Source organism: Hemicordylus capensis, chromosome 3, assembly GCF_027244095.1.
Source record: "Hemicordylus capensis ecotype Gifberg chromosome 3, rHemCap1.1.pri, whole genome shotgun sequence".
In the NCBI taxonomy this organism is placed as follows: Eukaryota; Metazoa; Chordata; class Lepidosauria; order Squamata; family Cordylidae; genus Hemicordylus; species Hemicordylus capensis.
This window is the reverse complement of record NC_069659.1, coordinates 7,133,967-7,151,167: the sequence shown is the minus strand read 5'-3', so window position 1 is coordinate 7,151,167 and position 17,201 is coordinate 7,133,967. Positions and strand designations below refer to the sequence as shown.

Genomic DNA, 17,201 nt, shown 5'->3' with positions numbered 1-17,201 from the left:
TGGTTGTCTTTTGATAGAATACAGGAGGGGTTGACCATTGCCTCCTCCCGCTCAGTATGAGATTATGCCTTTCCGCATCTTCCTATATCGCTGCTGCCCGATATAGGTGTTTCCTTGGGGAACATACCAGCGGGGATTCGAACTGGCAACCTCTGTCTTGCTAATCAAGTCATTTCCCTGCTGCGCCATTAGGTGCTTACCTGGAGGAAATTTGGTAAGAGCTCACATACCAGGATCAGTGAGCCCCTCCTTTCAAAGTACCTTTAACTTCTGGACAAGCAATTAATTTTAATTTTATTTTATTTTATTCATTACATTTATATCCTGCTCTTCTTCCAAGGAGCCCAGAGCCGTGCACTACATACTTGAGTTTCTCCTCACAACAACCCTGTGAAGTAGGCTAGGCTGAGAGAGAAGTGACTGGCCCGGAGTCACCCAGCTAGTATCATGGCTGAATGGGGATTCGAACCCGGGTCTCCCCGGTCCTAGTCCAGTACTCTAACCACTACACCACACTGGCTCCCTACAAATGGCAATTGTCTCAGTTTGTACAAGCAAAATCTGAAAGCCAAATCCTAGGTAGTAAAAGAAAGCTCAGGATATGCTGTCTGTGGTGGCTTTGCTTATGGGCTGCGATGCAAAGAGCAATAAAAGAACAAAAGACTCAAAGTAGGTTTAAGAGTGGTGGGTGGGCTCCCTTTTGCTTGAAGTTTTCCAACAGAGGTGGGACAACCATCTGCCAGGAACGCTGTAGTAGTTTCCTGCAGAGAGCAGGGGATGGATCAGATGATCTCCAAGATCCCTTCCAACGCTTGCTTGAGGATATAAAAACACCAGAAGAGCCTTGGTGGATCTAGGTCCATCTAATTCAGCATCTTGTCTCCCACCAGATGCCTCTGGGGAGCCCACAAGCAGGAGGTGAAAGTATGCCCTTTCCCCTGCTGTTGCTCCCCTGCAACTGGTATTTAGGGGCATCTTGCCTCTGGACCTGGAGATAGCCTGCACTCCTCAGGACTAGTAGCCATTGATAGACCTGCTCTCCATGAATCTGTCTAAGCCCCTTTCAAATCCACCCAAGCTGGTGGCCGTCACCAGATCAGTGGGAGAGAATGCCATCGGTTAATTATGCACTGTGGGGGGAAAGGACTACAAAGCTTTTGAATCGAAAGCAGGCGCTCCTCTTTGAATGTCCCCCCTCCTCCTCCACCATGCTGCTGCGTCTTGCAGTGAAAACAAACGTGTTGGGATAAACGTGTTTATCCTTCTGGATCCGTACATGTGCTGCTGGGCACATCCCTCATCGCTGGAGTTGTGGCTATAAGCGGGGCCGTGGGGAGGGGGGGGCGGCACAGAATGTTGAATTGCTCAAATGCCAAACTGTGGCTGTTGCTTGGCTTTCTTTCCGCCACGCTGCTGCTGCCTGCCCCTTTTTTCTCACCCTGCTTTGTGCTTCGGCAGCAGGTTTCGTAGGCAGTAAATTAGGTTTGATGGCCTCGCAGCGATGAAATCTCCCAGCGCCTCCCGTGAATCAGTGCGGGGGTTTATTACCGCCAGCGTGTAATCCCAGCACATGTTATTTCCAAGGGGAACAAGTAGGAAGTGACTGGAAACTTCACCGGCCTTTCTGAACTACTCTAATTGAGCTGTTAGCTATGTTCCCTGGCAAGAGTGAATCACTCTTGGTTTGAAGTGACGTTTTCCCATGTGAGAGCATACAAAACCCTTCAGATATTTGCTCCTCCAGCTATTTACCTCATCTTGCAATGGCTCATGAAACCGCCCTGAGACAGGTTAGTTTTACCCTACGGACGATGTGTTGCGGCAACAGTAATCCTGCTCAGTACGAGAGGAACCGCAGGTCCAGACATTTGGTGTATGTGCTTGGCTGAGGAGCCAGTGGGGTGACGCTTCCATCTGCGGGATTATGACTGAACGCCTCGAAGTCAGAATCCCCCCTAAATGTAACGATGCTGCAGCGCCGTGGAGCCTCGGTTGGCCTCGGATAGCCGGGCTGCTCGGCCCGGTACAGAGAGCCGTCTGCCTCGGGAGCGGAGCGGAGCGCAGCTGGAAGGGGGCCGCCTCTCGCCCGTAGAGGACCTGATTCTGGGTCAAGGTTTCATACGTAGCAGAGCAGCTCCCTCACTGCAGTCTTATTGAACCCCTGCTAACTGAGCAAAGAGGCACCTTTTAAAAGTGGTGATTCTCTTTACTGAGCAGGGGGAGAGCAACTGGCCCTATCCAGCCCCAGCACAGCACCCCTCCAGTGGCTGTTGCTGGTGTCTATCTTATCTTTCTTTTTCAATTCTGAGCCCTTTGGGGACAGGGAGCCATCTTTATTGATTTTTATTTCTCTTTGTAAACCGCTTTGGGAACCTTTGTTGAAAAGCGGTATATGAATATCCGTTGTTGTTGTTGTTGTTGTAAGTCAGCCCTCGACACAAGCTTTTGCCTCTGCCTCCCTCCCTCATTCACACGCATTCACTCACTCTTCTTTCTCACATGCATCCACAAAATGGGGAAGGTATCCCTCCTCTTCCTCCTGTGGCCAGTCTCCCTGGAAACTCCTACTCTGCTTTGTTTAATGCAGGAATCCCAAAATTAGGTCCCGACCCCAGATGTATTACGGGGTATTATGCTCCCCATCAACGCTGGGATGCCACCGAAGGGGCAACAACAAAGTGGGTCAACCCTTTGGGAGAGCCCCTTCGAGGGCGGGGCAGAGGGGTTGGTTGGTGCCAGACCTCTCTACAGATATGTGTTTGGGCTCTCTTGAGGGGGATGGTGCTGGGAGTGCACCCAGCATTTCCGGGGCGGCTATTACTGTTGTGGTGGGGAATAGAAGAATTGGCGCAGGCAGAGCAGCTGGCCGTTACAGGGGAAGGGAAATTAGTGACTTAGTGACTGTTTCCACTTCCAACTGCGCTGTCAATTCTCAGGCCTTGGGGAGCAGCCCCAACGACCCGCAGAGTCTGGCCTTGCTCCTCTGTAATGCCAGGTCATTTCAGAATAAGACCAAAATTGTCCACGATCTGATCGTGGATGAGGGAGCTCACCTGGCATATATAACTGAGACCTGGTTGGGGGAGGCGAGTGGTCCTGTGTGGGCTCAGCTTCTCCCACCAGGTTACTCTGTCGTGGAACAGGCTAGAGGGTGTGGGCGGGGTGGGTGGGTGGGTGGTGTGGCTGTGGTCCATAAGAATACCATTTCCCTTACCAGGGCCCCTGTGAGACAGCTGACTTATATCGAGTGCATATTTTTTGAGGCTGGGAACCAGGGATAGATTAGGGATTCTGTTGGTGTACCGTCCACCCCGCTGCCCAACCAACTCCCTAACTGAGCTGATGGAGCTGGTCGCGGAGTTGGTGTTGGAGTCTCCTAGACTTTTGGTGCTGGGGGACTTCAATATCCACTTTGGGGCTGGCTTGTCTGGTGCAGCTCAGGAGTTCATAGCGGCCATGACAACTATGGGCCTATCCCAATTAGTTTCTGAACCAACTCATGTTGCCGGCCATGCACTCGATTTGGTCTTTTGTTCGGATCAGGGGGGTGTTCCGCGGGTGGGGGATCCAGTGGTTTCCCCATTGTCATGGACGGACCACTACCTGGTTAAGGTTGGTCTCACAGCCACAATCCACCCCTGCAGGGGTGGTGGACCTATTAGGATGGTCCGTCCGAAAAGGCTGCTGGACCCAGTGGGATTTCAAAAGGCCTTGGAGGATTTTGACATTGGTGCGGCCGGTGATTCTGTCGATGCCCTGGTGGGAACCTAGAACAGGGAACTCATCAGGGCAGTAGACATGATTGCTCCTAAGCGTCCCTTCCGACCTGCTGCAAAAATGGCCCCTTGGTATACTGAGGAGCTGCGGGGGCTGAAGCGGTTGGGTAGGCGACTAGAGCGCAAGTGGAGGAGAATTTGGTTCAAATCTGACAGGATGCAGCATGTGACCCATGCGTGCAGCGAAAAAGAGATTTTGGTCTGCGCACATTGCAGCTGCAGGTTCACACTCAGCGGAGCTATCCCGGCTTGTGAGAAGTTTAGTCTCTGCTCCTTCTATTTCAAATTAGTGCCCGGGGTCGTTCTGCTGTGATGCTTTTAATGGGTTCTTTGCAAACAAGATCTACTGTATCCAGGCTGACTTTGGACTCCACTATTTCTGCAAGGTCTATGTCCAGCAATCCCTCTTGCAGTATTAGATTGGATCAGTTTCAATCTGTGGACAAGCTGTTGGCGGTGGCCTAATCAATATCATAAATGCATCGCTGAGGGAGGGTAGGGTGCCTCCTTGTCTGAAGGAGGCAATGGTTAGACCACTCTTAAAGACACCTTCCCTGGACCCCTTAGCGATTGATAGTTACAGGTCAATCTCCAATCTCCCTTGGTTGGGCAAGGTGATTGAGAGGGTGGTGGCCGACCAGCTCCAGGCAGTCTTGGAGGAAACTGATTATCTAGACCCATTTTAAACTGGCTTTTTAATGGGGTTGAGACAGCATTGGTCGGCCTAATGGATGACCTTAACTGGGGAATCGAAAGAGGGAGTGTGATTCTGTTGGTTCTTCTGGAACTCTTGACGGAGTTTGATACCATCAACCATGGTTTCCTTCTGGATCGCCTGGGGGAGTTGGGGATAGGAGGCACTGCTTTGCAGTGGTTCCGCTCCTATCTCTCGGGTAGATCCCAGATGGTGGAGCTTGGTGACAGTTGCTCATCAAAACGGGAGCTGTTATATGAAGTCCCTCAGGGCGCCATTCTGTCACCAATGCTTTTTAACATCTACATGAAACCGCTGAGTGAGGTCATCAGGAGTTTTGGTGCTAGGTGTTATCAGTATGCTGATGACACCCAAATCTACTTCTCCTTTTCATCTTCAGGAAATGGCACTCATTCTCTAAATGCCTGCCTACAGACAGTCATGGTCTGGATGAAGGATAACAGATTGAAGCTGAATCCAAGCAAGACAGAGGTGCTCATTGTGTGGGCTCAGAATCTGAGGGGTGAGTTAGATCTTCCTGTGCTGGATGGGGTACACTCCCCCAGAAGGAGCAGGTGTGCAGCTTGGGTACTCCTGGACACAGGCCTCACCCTGGTATCTCAGGCCAGGAGTGCTTTCTATCAGCTCTGGCTGATTCGACAGCTGCGCCCATTCCTTGAATAGGACGACCTCAAAACAGTGGTGCATCAGCTGTTAACCTCCCGGCTCGACAACTGCAATGCGCTCTACGTGGTGCTGCCTTTGCACGTAGTCCGGAAACTTCAGTTAGTTCAGAATGCGGCAGCCAGGTTGGTCTCTGGGGCAACCCGGAGAGACCATATTATGCCTGTCTTGTAACAGCTACGCTGGCTGCCGATATGTTTCCGGGTAAAATACAAAGTGCTGGTTATTACCTTTAAAGCCCTGAACGACTTAGGTCCACGTTATATTAGAGAGCGCCACCTTCTGCGTGATCCCCACCGCACATTAAGGTCACCTGAGGAAATCCATCTCCAGTTGCCACCGGTTCATCTGGTGGTGACTCAGAGGTGGGCCTTCTCTGTAGCTGCTCCTGGGCTGTGGAATGCATTCCCGGCAGAAATCCGCAATTTGAATTCTTTACTGCCCTTCAGGAGAGCCCTTAAAACCTATCTGTGTGGCCTGGCGAGTTTTTAAATAGTTGTAATCGGTTTTAATGCTGAACCTGTTTTTCAGGGTTTTTCAAATGGTTGTGATTATCTAATTACTGTTTTATGATGTTTTAATTGTTAGTTGTTTTATACTGTTTTATAATCTTTGTTTTAATTGTTAACTGATTTTAATGGTTTTGTTTTAATTGTAAACCGCCCTGAGCCATTTTGGAAGGGCGGAATAAAAATGGAATGAATAAATAAATAAGTAAATTTACCTTTACATGTAAGCAGGTCTGAAAGACTCTTGATTTGTTCCAATAACCTGCAAAACCTGTTGGAGCAGAGGCAACAGGTAGACAAAAGGAACTGTGTCCGTACACCATGGGAAGCAAAGCCTCTCTCCAAGTATTTCTACTGCTCTGAAAATGGTTCTCTGTTTCCCAGCCCAAGAGGAATCCAACAGCTTGGAGTGAAGGTTAATGCACTACCTACACTCAATTGAGAGCCCTGAAGAGGTGGGATTCTCGGGTTACATTCCAGGGGGGCTGCGTGATACACAAAGTGTTGATTGAAAGGCCCTGGGAGAGAACAGTATCCTCTGTTACCCGCTGAAAGGCTACATGAGCCAGCCAGTCCAATGAGATTAGCCTGAGCTATCTGATAAAGGATGCCCAGGTATCTGACCAAAAAGCATTCCAAGCCTGCCAGAAACGTCCAATCAAAGGCAAGACAGTCTAGGGAAGCAGGTTGCTGGGTCAGAATCTGGAATAAAATGGCACCCATAATTCTTCTGTTGGCGAGGGAGGGCTGCAGTCTTTCATTACTAATAGGAACATAGGAAGCTGCCACATACCGAGTCAGACCATTGGTCTATCTAGCTCAGTATTGCCTACACAGGCTGGCAGCCCTACCTGGAGATGCCAGGAAGGGAACTTAGAACCTTCTGCATGCAAGCAGGCAGGCGCTCTTCTTCCCAGAGCGGCCCCATCCCCTAAGGGGAATATCTTACCATGCTCAGATGTAGTCTCCCATTCAAATGCAAACCAGGGCAGAATCAACTTAGCAAAGGGGACAATTCATGCTTGGTATGCAAGGAAATGACTTGACTAGCAAGCCAGAAGTTGCCGGTTCAAATCCCCGCTGGTATGCTTCCCAGACTATGGGAAACAACTCTACTGGGCAGCAGTGATATAGGAAGAAGATGTGGAAAGGCATCATCTCATACTGCACGGGAGGCAGCAATGGAAAACCTGTCCTGTATGCTACCAAAAGACAACCACAGGGCTCTGTAGGCACCAGGAGTTGACACCAACTCAACGGCACACTTTTACTTTACCACAATACCAGCTCTCCAATCCAAGCACTGCCACAGCTTATATCTGCCCATAGAGAGCTTTCCCAAGATGCCACGAGGCAGCCATGGGGGTTTGATCGAGACTGTTCCCAAGCCCCATCACAGCACAGAGGAGGGAATGGGCAGGAGAGTGGCTCTCCTCCTCCTCCTCCTCACCATCAGCCAAGTGCATAGGAACACAGGAAGCTGCCATATACTGAGTCAGACCCTTGGCCCATCTAGTTCAGTATTGTCTGCACAGACTGGCAGCGGCTTCTCTAAGATTGCAGGCGGGACTCTCTCTCTCAGCCCTATCTTGGAGATGCTGCCAGGGAGGGAACTTGATACGTTCGGCTCTTCCCAGAGCGGCTCCATCCTGTAAGGGGAATATCTTCCAGTGCTCACATTTCTAGTCTCCTATTCACATGCAACCAGGGTGGACCCTGCTTAGCTAAGGGGACAAGTCCTGCTTGCTACCACAAGAACAGCTCTCATTCGTGGAGATGATGCACAAGTGAACAAGGACAACAGCAAGGAAAATGTTAGAGGTTGTTGATTTTTACCCAGGATAAGTAAAACAGCAGAGCACTAAGGAATGAGCACACACTCCAGTGACAGAGTAGGTAGCAGAGGATGGTTTGGATATTGCAGCTGTTTAGAGAAAACACATGGAGATCCTTGTATGACTAAACACTAAACATCTATTGGTTAAATACACTTAGATAGGAAAGACCTATCTCTAATCTAAAGGACTACATAGTGGGTAGGTAAGGAGAGAGAGAGAGAGATGTTTCCATCTGCTCTCTAGGAGGAAAGGAAGGATTGTGACTCAGCACAGGAAGTGCTGCAGAGTCAGTTCAGGGGTCACAGAGTAGGGACGGATAGGGCGACCCTGACTCACTGTCTCTGCTCCCAATGCCCCTAGTGGTCATTAGGACAGTTGGTGCAAAAGGCCGATGCACTGGAAGTTCATCTCCAACAGAAAACGGCAGTCACAGCAACCACCAAGTGTTCACTCATTGAGAGAGCTGGTCTTCTGGTCACACACATGAATTGTCCCTTTGCTAAACAAGGTCTGCCTTGGTTTAAATTTGAATGGGAGACTACATGTGAGCACTGTAAGATATTCCCCTGAGGGGGTGGGGCAAGCACCTCCATGCAGAAGGTTCCAGATTCCCTCCGTGGCTTCTCCAAGAGAGAGCTGAGAGAGACTCCTGCCTGTAACCTTGGAGAAGCTGCTGCCAGTCAGTGTAGACAATACTGAGCTAGACGGACCAGTGGTCTGACTCTGTATAAGGCAGTTTCCTATGTTCACCTTGCCCTGTATCCCTCTGACTCTCGGTTTCAATGCCAAAGAACAATGGCTGGAATGTGTCACAATTAGCTCATAAGAACCTAAGGAAAGCCTTGCTGGAACTGGCCCAAGGCTTATGTATCCCAGTACCCCATTTCCCACAGTGACCCACCAGATGCCTCTGGGAAGCCCACAACCAGGAGATCAAGGCATGCCCCCTCCCCGCCCCCACCAGTGATCCCCTGCAACTGGTATTTGGGATGGCAGCCTGCCGCTGAACCCAGAGGCAGCCTATAGCCATCAGAACTAGTAGCCATTGCTAGACTTTTCCTCCCTGAATTTCTCTCATCGACACTAGAAGCAGAGGTCACCCCATGAAACTTACTGGCGGGAAATCCAGGAGACAAAAGGAAGCAATTTCCCACACAGCTGCATGCTTTTGGAGCTGACTTGCCCCACAATGCACTGGGACATACATGAGTCGGCTCAAACTCCCCACTTTTGGAGAGAACTATTTATGCCCATGCTGCCTGGCAGGTGCTCAACTGTGCCAACCTTCGGCGACAGCTTCATAGGCACAAGGAAGCTGCCACCAACTGAGCCAGACCCTTGGTCCAGCTAGCTCAGGACGGTCTACCTGACTGGCAGCAGCCCCCCTCAAGGTTTCAAGCAGGAGTCTCTCCCAGCCCTACCTGGAGATGCAGCCAGGGATTGAACCTGGGACCTTCTGCATGAAAGCAGAGGCTCAACCACTCATCCCTGAAGGGGAGTCTCTTACAGCGCTCACATACATAGTCACCCATCCACGTGCAAACCAGGGCAGGCCCTGCTTAGCAGAGGGGGCCATTCAAGCTCGCTGCCACAAAACCAGCTCTCCTCCCCGGCCTCTCCAGCATCGACTAGGGAGGCCGGCAGGCCAAGCAAACCTCCGGGCGGTGCAGGAAGCAGCGGGTTAACCTTGCTGTCACCAAGCGTGCTAGACAAGCAGAACTAAACATTATGCAGCGGGGAGGCGAGTCTGAATGTAGATGCCAAGCCATTAGCATTTTCACACAACAGCGGCAGCTTAGAATCAGCCAAAACCAGCCCCTGCGTAGTGCTATAAATGGGAAGCGTGAACAGTTGAGCACACACGACATCTGCCCAACGCCCGGGCTAGCAGATTCTGTGCCAGGACAGCTTCTTCATTCCTTATCCTGTGTGCAGCCCTCATTTCTTAATAAAGCGGCTGCAGTCTGGTTTAAAAGGTTCTGCAGAGTTACATGCAAAACTCTCAGTCGTGTGCCTCGTAAGGTCATGCGCTACTGATGGCTTGTTTTTTAGACTAATAGACTGTTTGTCACCCCAGCTAGCTGGGCAAAGAGGTACCTTTTTAACGTGGTGATTCTCTGTTGAGCAGGAGGAGAGTAACTGGCCCGATCCACGCCCAGCACAGCACCCCTCCAGTGACTGTTGCTGGTGTCTATCTTATATCCCCTTTCTTTTTCTTTTTCGGATTGTGAGCCCTTTGGGGACAGCGATCCATCTACGTAAACCACTTTGGAAACTTTTGTTGAAAAGTGGTATATAAATATTTCTTGTTGTTGCCTAGAGCTGGGTTGTGTGGACTGTCCAGCTGTACATGGCCTGTAAGTCCCAAGCTGGACAGTTCTTGGTTCTTGAAGGTGTGTCTGAGCCTGGTCAGTGGCTTTAAATCAGTCTTCAACTGGTGGCAGCCTACCCCAAAGGTGTGGCGTGCTTCTAAACTGGGGTCAGAACAATCTCTCTATTGAGATCCCAGGAAAGCCAAGAGTAACCCGCCCCCCCATCCATCACAATCACTTTGGAAGCTTTTGTTGAAAAGCAGTATATACGCATAGCAGGAGAAGTATCTCATGGCAGTAGTATCCCCTTGCCCACCCGCCAGGGGCGTAACAAGGCTGGAGTGGGCCCAGAGACAAAATTTTAAAATGGCCCCCTCACTGATACAAACACACACACACTTCACAATATATAGTCATGTGACTTGCCTCTGGGGGCCCCCTCGAGGCGTGGGGGCCCCCAGGCAGCCACCTCCCCTTGCCTAATAGTAGTTACGCCCCTGCCACCCGCACCAAAACCTCTTAAGAGTGCAAAAGGCATAGTGTGACATCACATTTCACCAGGTTTCCCTGCCCATTTCATAGGCTTGGGGGAGCAGAAAAAGTCAGAGGGCCATCTTCTGTATTCTATTTCTATATTACTAGAGATGAGAATAGACTGTCATGAACCTATGGAGCAGCCTTATACCAATTATACTTATACTTCTTCTGGAGAAGAAGAGCTGCTCTTGTGGAAGCAAGCATGGATTGTCCCCTTTGCTAAGAAGGGTCTGCCCTGGTTTTCATTTGAATGGGAAACTGCACTGTGAGTGCTGTAAGATAATCCTCTTAGAGGATAGGGCCACTCTGGGAAGAGCATCTACTTGCTTTCATGCAGAAGGTTCCAAGTTCCCTCCCTGGCATCATCTCCAAGGTAGGGCTGAGAGAGACTCCTGCCTGCAACCTTGGAGAAGCTGCTGCCAGTCTGTGTAGACAATACTGAGCTAGATAGACCAATGGTCTGACTCTGTATAAGATTTCTTAATCAACCTCGCCGCCTCCTAAGATCATCATAAGTTACAGTTGCCACTAGCTCGATTGGTGGAGACCCGAAAACGGGCCTTTTCTAGAGTTGCCCAAGGACTTTGGAATGCACTTCCCAATCAAATTAAGAGTTTCCCCTTCTCTGAATGTTTTAAGAAAGACCTGAAAACATACCTGTTTAAGTCAGGTTCTTCGTTTATAGTTTTCAAGCTTCAGTTTTTAGAAGTTTTATCATATTTAAATTGTTTTAAGTATGTTAATGTTTTAATGGTTTTTTATATTGTGAGCTGCCCAGGGACGTTCTGCATAGGGTAGTATACAAATGCACTAAATAAATAAAAGGCAGCTTCCTACGTTCCTAGCCTTGGTCCTTCTGTTCAGACTTTCAGCGGCTTCTTAAGGTTTCAGGCAAGAGTCCTTGAACTTGGGACCTTCTGCAGTGGCTTTACTGCTGAGCTATGAGCCCATCCAGATAGAACTGGGAAGGAAATAGCAAACAAAATAAGTGATAGATTCTCTGAGCTCCTGATATCGTTAGCTGAGAGACGCACACCCAGAGACCAGGAAGAGGATACAGTCTGCATAGATAAGGTGACTGCAGCTTTTGTATTCTGACAGAGTAAGATTTGGATGGGATTTAAAACAACAAAGACAAATTAAATTAAATTGAAATGAAATGCAGATAAACACAATTAAAACCAGATATAAATATTTGTTCATTTAAGCATGCATGTTACATATATTCATTTAAAATTGTACGATTCCATGCAGGGCAGTACACAGTAATGTCGCAAAGCATGCCCTGTGGAACTCGGCTATGTAATTTTCTTTATTATTATTAAATATTAACAACTGCATTTATATCCCGCTTCTCCTCCACAGAGCCCAGAGTGGTGTACATGGTTATATTTATCACAGAAACCCAGCGAGGTAGGTTTAGCTGAGAAATGAGTGAGTGGCCCAGAGGCATCCAGTGAATTTCATAGCTGAAAGGGGATTTGAACTCGGGTCTCGCCGGTCCTAGTCCAACACTCTAACAACGACACCCCACTGACTCATATGTCCAGGTATTTTTTTCATTCACAACCATGTGAGCTCTCTCTTCAAAGCCAGCAAAAGAGAACTGGGGAAGGATGGGGAACATTCTAAAGAAGTAGGCAGCCGAATTCCTATAATATGCAGTGATGGCCACCAAATCTCGATGGTGTTAATAAGGGATTAGGCAAGTTCATGGAGAACAGGGTTGTCAACAACCACGAGCCTTGCTCGCTGTATATTTCCATTAGGATCAGAAGGAGCATGGCTCTGAACACCAGGTGCTGCTAGGGAGCACCATGGGAGGGGTGGTCTCCTCTTTCCCCCACTTGGGGGCTTCCCAGAAGCCCCTGGCTGGCCACCACATGAAGCAGGATGCTGGACTGGATGGGCCTTTGGCCTGAACCAGCAGGGCTTTTCTTATGTAGTAAAGGTAAAGTGTATCATTGAGTTGCTGGTGACCACAGAGCCCTGTGGTTGTCTTTGGTAGAATACAGGAGGGGTTTGCCATTGCCTCCTCCCATGCAGTATGAGATGATGCCTTTCAGCATCTTCCTCTAGTGCTGCTGCACAATATTGATTGATTGATTGATTGATTGATTGATTAAGTGCCGTCAAGTCGGTGCCGACTCTTAGCAACCTCATAGATAGATTCTCTCCAGGATGATCTGCCTTCAACTTGGCCTTGAAGGTCTCTCAGTGGTGTGTGCATTTGTCAAGGTCTGGCCAGCTGCTAGGGAAGTTCACGAAGCAAGCAGAGCCGCTGAAATCAGATATGGCTTGGCTGAACGTTGTCGACAAGGAATGTTGACGAACGTTGATTCTCAGCAATGAGTAGGAGGCTGGAGATGTGATTTATAGAGCAAGCCGAGAGCTCCCAGCTGGTAGGAATGCAAGGCTCGTCAGCCCTCAGCAACAGGCGTTTGCTCCTCCTAACAGCCTCCAATTGCGTTCTACGTCTCGTGATCCTGCGCTGCTGTGGAGTCAGTGGTGTTCCACTGCATAGCTCTCCTTCGGATTGGTCCCCCATGCTTTCGGCTGACTCAGGCTGCTGTGCCTGCTCTAAATTGTTAGTTGGATCGACCACAGCCGTTTCCTGAATGCTGACAGCCAGGCTCTGCCCCTCAGACACTCCTGAATCGGCAGGAAAGTTGACAGCTTCCCCTTCCTCCTCGCTGTCGGAGATCGAGGGCGTGACAGCATTCATTGTTGTCGTAATTGAGCCCATCCACCTTGCTGCTGGTCGTCCACTTCTTCTCTTTCCTTCAACTTTCCCCAGCACTATGGACTTCTCAAGGGAGCTGCGTCTTCGCATAATGTGTCCGACATATGATAGTTTGAGCCTGGTCATCTGTGCCTCGAGTGAAAATTCTGGATTGATTTGTCAATCCAGATATAGGATTGACCGATATAGGTGTTTCCCATAGTCTGGGAAGCACGGCACACCAGCGGGGATTCAAACCGGCAACCTCTGGCTTGCTAGTCAAGTCATTATGTAGTTCTAGGTATCAATACAGGACCAGCTTCAGTGTAGGCGGAGCATTACCGAATTTTCTTTACACAAAGAGACCATCACACACACACACACACACACACACACACAAACACACACACACTGCTCTTCCATCAAGGAGCCCAGAGTGCTGTACCTGGCCATGTTTATCCTCATAACAACCCTGTGAGGTAGGTTAGGCTGAGAGATACATGACTGGCCCAAAGTCACCCACTGAGCTTCATGGCCAAATGGGGATTTGAACCCGGGACTCCCCAGTCCTAGTCTAACCACTACGCCACACTGGCACTCTTATGTATGGCCTGAATTTCCACGATGAAAATGAGGTCGGCAAAAAATTAACACACAACAGCAGTGCACAGAACAAACAACAAAAGCAGCAATTAACCCGATTTGGGTTAAGGCAGAGCAAGAGCAAAGGGAAGAGGCGAGAGCAAGAGAGCAGGCACGTTCAGCTGCATGGGTTTGGGCATGGCTGCAGCAGAGGCTGCAGCTGGAACGTGGAGTAAGACGGGCGCACCACATTCAGGGGAGAAGCCCCCGTGCAGCAGTGTAGGACAGTCCTGTTTTAAAAGCAAGACTCCAGGCCTCCAAAACACGGGCTTTTTAAAACGGACACTGCTATTAGGGTTGCCATAGTCAAGTGTCCCAAGCCCGGGAGGCCTGATATGCATATTATGCAAATCATGCGGAAACTAATTTGCATTTTGTTTATTTGACAGATCTGTATACTTTCCCCTCCTTCTCTGCCCTCCCATGTGATTGGATCCAGAGTAAAATCTGGGCAATCTGCGCAGCGCATTTGAAATCCATGTAAACCTGGGTGGAATTTAGCAGCCGGGTGGAGGAGCCAAAATCCAGGGGCTACCCTAAATTCCGGGGGACATGGCAAAGCTAACTGCTACTCATACATAGGAACATAGGAAGCTGCCATATACTGAGTCAGACCATTGGTCTATCTAGCTCAGTATTGTCTTCACAGACTGGCAGCGGCTTCTCCAAGGCTTCAGGCAGGAATCTCTCTAAGCCCTATCTTGGAGATGCCGGGGAGCGAACTTGGAACCTGTAGATGCTCTTCCCAGAGTGGCCACATTATCCCCTGAGGGGAATCTCTGACAGTGCTGCTCACACTTCTAGTCTCCCATCCATATGCAACAGGGCAGACCCTGCTTAGCTACGGGGACAAGTCATGCTTGCTACCACAAGACCAGCTCTCCTCTCATTAAAAGTGTGCTGTCAAGTTGATTTTGACTCCTGGCGCCCACAGAACCCTGTGGTTTTCTTTTGGATGAATACAGGAGGGGTTTACCATTGCCATCTCCCGCGCAGTATGAGACGATGCCTTTCAGCATCTTCCTATATCGCTGCTGACAGCAGGGATTTGAACCAACAACCTTCTGCTTATTAGTCAAGCATTTCCCCGCTGTGCCACTTAAGGTGACAGCAGCCTGACTAACAGCATCACCCACTTCCAGGGTGTGCTGATGAGGCTTTGGATCAAGAAAGAAGGTTTAAGAGCAGCTTCTGTGGTCCAGTATCCAAGCATCCACGGCAGCTATCATACCAGCATCTCTCTCTTGCTATCAGTCCACTATCTTACAGAGCAAAAATGCTAGCCAGACCATTTCCTTGCCAATACCTTAAAATATTAATTGGATTTGGAAAGACAACACACACAATAATCAAGTTCTCTTGTAAATAGGGGTCAGGGAAAGGAGGAGATGAAGCCTCACGCTCAACGGACAACGCCGGAGGGACCGCCTTGCAGCTGTCACTGCTTGTGAAACAAAAGGAATTTTGCACGGAGGAAATATCGTCTCCCCGCTCATCCATTACAAGTCACTTATAACAGGGGTTCTTCAACTTGGGTCCCCAGATGTCACTGGACTACAAGCCCCATCATTCTCAGCCACAACCACTGGGGCTGGTGGGGGGTGATGGGACTTGAAGTCCAACAACATCTGGGGACCTAAGTTTGAGAACCCCTGTCTTAAGAGATCAAGATCATTCCAAGGAGCCTTTGCCTTGTATAATATATTGCATTGAATTATATCTCATTTTCAAGCAGATCAGTTACACAGCAGCTGAACACCTGATCCACACTAATACAAGAGACAGACAAAGCACTGGCAAATTAGCCACAATTATCTATGTAGAATCCAGTGTTCCCCTCATTTTTTTTCATTTGTGTGTGAAATAAGTTTTGTTCTAGGCAGCAGTACCAAGGCAGTGTGCGCGCATGTGCATTCAGAGTGAGGCCTTCCTGATTCAACCTGAGCAGGATCTAAAATTAATGGAGCAGACATCAACAAATGTGTGAGCGCGTCCACATGAACACGCCTTAGAGGGAACACTGGTAGAACCTCCTTATACAGAGGCAGTATACCTCTGAATACTAGATGACTCCTAGAACAAACAGTGCAGCAGTTGGGTGGGGACGACGACTATCACTTCCATTCTCTGCTTATAAACCTCTACAAGCATCTGACTGAAGCTGGATGTGAGAGAAGTTGGATTCTGGACTGATACAAGAAAGCAAATCTTTGTGCTATTCTGTGCAAATCTCTGAGGTGTCAATGCAATTTAACAGACAGTGGAGAGATCAGACAAGGAGATGCAGCAATAAGGAAGCTTTCAAGGAGCTTCTGGCGTCAGTGACAAAAAAATCTAAGAAAATGTGGCAGCACACACAGAACAAGGAATTAAGACAAGTGAGTCAGAACACAGTGGAGCAGTGCCAGATTTTTCAGCCCAGACTCAACAAGCTCCAGAGAACCCTAGGCAAGAACCAGGGCAACTGTGCGCATAGCATGCACCGCTACGATACGCATCTGCGCTTTCTCTTTGTCTGTGCACACCTATTTTGCTGCCTACAGTCACATTCCATCACATTAAGCCGCCTACAAAGAGTGGGAGATAATCCTCAGAACTGGGGAAACAACAGCACTTTTGCAGTAGAGCGTTGTATTCATTGATGAAGACGCTGTGGGGCGTGGCAGGGGAGTCTGCCAGAAGCATCTGGCAAGAGGAGGAGGGATGGGGGTCCCTGATCAGGGTCCGGGTTCTTGAGGAGCCTGGACTACTCCCTGCTATTAGTCACTTCTGGCATCATCTAACGTAACACAGGCTTCTGCATGACTTGAACTTTCGAACTGCCCAAATGTTTTTAGAATTGCTCTCCTGTTTTCTTCTTCTTTTTAAGAACCACAAGTTTTGTATCTAGCTGCACATTCTTAAAAAGCCCTGGCTTGGAACTGCTAAGTGTCTCTCTAACATTAACACAGCCAGGGCCAAACTCACTGTTAGCCTTCCAGGAATATCTTAAAAGAAGACTGAACGTGCAAAATAACCACCGTATTTAAATCAACCATGAGCACTTTCAGGGTAACAGAGGGGAAGTGGCAAAAGTTTCGGGAAAGCTCTCTTTTTCTCAAGCTGTGTGCCATCGGTTTGCATGCAGCTGTTTCTTTCCTCCCATTGAGGGTTGTTTTTTTTTTTAATGAGGTAAGTTCTTCTCTAAGTGGTCATCAGTCACTCAGGAATCATAGACAGGTTTTATTTGCATTAGTCATTAGACCACAGTAAAGCAAAAACTGGTAAAAATATACAGCATAGGGGAAAACAGAAGTCAAACTGTCCATCAGACCACAGTAATAATAAAAATAACCAGTTTGTTGTTTTTTTTAAACCAACTCTCAAGGATAAAGGAGGCAGCATGATGAGATCATGAAGCCATACTGGAGTGAGAACACCATTCTGCCCTCACTCTGAATGGACAAGCATGGATGCCGACACATTGTTATGTTAATCGATTAATTTA

The 17,201-nt window shown here is 48.8% G+C and overlaps 1 protein-coding gene across 9 annotated transcripts in view; it reads right to left on the bottom strand.

Annotated features, from left to right (window-relative positions):
• The window catches only part of GDPD5 (glycerophosphodiester phosphodiesterase domain containing 5), a 216,816-nt gene that overhangs the window by 107,916 nt on the left and 91,699 nt on the right, over nucleotides 1–17,201 (bottom strand). The window lies entirely within an intron of this gene.